This window comes from Trypanosoma cruzi, assembly GCF_000209065.1.
Source record: "Trypanosoma cruzi strain CL Brener chromosome Unknown tcruzi_1047053497049, whole genome shotgun sequence".
NCBI classification, from domain to species: Eukaryota; Euglenozoa; class Kinetoplastea; order Trypanosomatida; family Trypanosomatidae; genus Trypanosoma; species Trypanosoma cruzi.
Window position 1 is genome coordinate 813 of NW_917672.1, and position 2,090 is coordinate 2,902.

The 2,090-nt window shown below is 54.8% G+C and overlaps 1 non-coding gene across 1 annotated transcript; it reads left to right on the forward strand.

Annotated features, from left to right (window-relative positions):
* Positions 1-1,130: 1,130 nt before the first annotated feature.
* On the forward strand, positions 1,131-1,210 carry Tc00.1047053497049.10. Its single transcript, XR_008255101.1, has one exon. It is a non-coding gene; the product is annotated as a C/D small nucleolar RNA (snoRNA), TB8C3C2 (small nucleolar RNA).
* Positions 1,211-2,090: the final 880 nt, after the last annotated feature.

The following is a 2,090-nucleotide window of genomic DNA, read 5'->3' on the forward strand; positions in this document are numbered from 1 at the left end:
GCTTGGTCTGCGGTGCAATATCATGAGTCTGAGCAGTCCTGTTATTTCTGCCATGCGCTTCTGCTGTAGATTTTTGTTTGTGCGTCTCTTCACATGCTCTGCTCCTCCTTTTTACTTATTTGCCTCGTGTTTCTGCAGGCAAACACACAACCACACAAAATACACATTGCAGTGGATTTGGATGCTTCTTTTGTAGCGTGCTGGTGGCCGCCGCCTCCTTCTGTGGGCATGGAGCGAGGGGAGGAGAGAGGGAGTTCGCACGGCGAGTCACTTTCCTGCAGGCGTGATGCGCCACCTATGACCGCTTTGAGTCGGGCACCAAATCCCATTGTGGGTGAAATTTCTGGAAATTTTATTGCCGCTTCATGGATGGATAAGGAATCGCTTCTGCGTGTGGCTCTTTGGGTGATTGCTTGCTCGGTGTGCGTTTTGTATTGGCTGCGGGCTTTGGCTATATCTTGTTGGCCGTGGGATTGAACTGGAGGCGGTGGAGCTGTGTCTCTTCTCATCTTCCATTGGTGGTTGACTGCTGGCGGTGTGTACGTTTGTTTTGTGGATGCTGTTTTGCGGTGTGTGCACTGCGCGATGGTGTGTCTGCTGTGGGGCGCCGCATCCTCCTCCTTGTGCATACACCGATAGCGCCGCGACGATGTGTGTGTGTGCTTGCCCGCATTTTTGTGCGCTTGGCTGTTGTCTTGTTGTTGTGTTGTTTTCTAACCAGAGGCAGGAATGAAACTGACGGTTCTGTCGGCATGTCTCCCTCCATCCTTTTTTCTAAAGAGTGTGACGGCCGAGGGTTTGGATAAAGTGCTTTGTGCAGTCCCCTTTTTTTTGGTCATGGCGGCTGCAATGGGACTCTGCGGCTGCGTGTTCGTCGCGATTGTCGCATCTCCCGCTGTTGCTCCCTTGTTGTGTTGGTGGGGGAGGAGGTGAGCGACGGCGTTGGTGGAGCGGCGCCCGGTGGAGAGGGAAGGCACCGACCGCTGCTGACGGCGACAGTCTTTGCTGCAGGCGATCTGACGAGATGACGTCACCGGTGTCACATCCAACCGATATGGATGAGGGCCGCACCTTTTCTCTCTCCCTTCCCTCCGTTCCCAGTCTCCTGCTGACTGAAGAACTACAGGGCAGCGTCGTGATTACAAACCGGATGTCTATGAGTCAACAGACCGCACAATCGATGTGGACCCTTGTCCCCCGTGTCTGAGTGCCGCCACCGCACATTTTCATTATTCCTTCGTCTGTGTGCCGTTTGCGCGTATGGTGCCGCTGCTTGCTGTGCAATGCTGACCCACGTGAGGGAGGAACGCCGCCTTGAGTGCTGGCGAACGGCGAGTTCTCCACTCCTCTCCCGTGTCACCATTACATCCTCGGACGCGCTTGATGGCCGCCGGTTGTAACGCTGCCACGTGGGTGTCTCGGCACTTGTGTGTCTTTCACTGCATTGGGACTGCTCTGTGGTAGAGGCATTTGGTTGCAAGAGCGGTGCCAATGGCCATGTGTCTTTTTTCTGGGATCTTACCACTCTGCATGGTGGTTGTGTGAGGCTGCGTGGGCGGTGGGAGGGCGATGGTGTCACTGGCGTGGTTGCGTCTGTGCTTTTTTTTGTCGGTGTTTGTGCTTTGGTGGGGACTGTCTGTGACCGGATGCCTCTGCGTGCCACTGTGCTTGGTTACTATTGTTGCTTCCTCTTCCTTTTTTGACCAAGCAGTTAGAGATACTTTGTATTGACCAGCACAACTATCGTTTCAAGCTATTAGGGATTAATTGCTTTATTAGGATTAGCAGCAGTGGGATAACGATCTGGCGGAATTGTGTATCTGAATTTGCCATCTGTAGGAAGGGATTTGTTGGACAGGAGTTACGTTCGACGGGACGAGTGCGACACACCACGAAAGCCCTGTTGATATGTGTTTGTGTCTGTGGATGTGGTCTTTTGTGGGTGCGTGTCCGCGCAGCCGGCACCGTGTGTGGCGCAGGGTCATTGCGGCTGTGCGTGCGGCGCTGGTCGTTGTGTTGGTGCTGGTTGCGGCGGCGGCGTGGATGCCCGCGGTGCATGCGGTGGTGTTGCGACTGCGGGGCGGTACGGT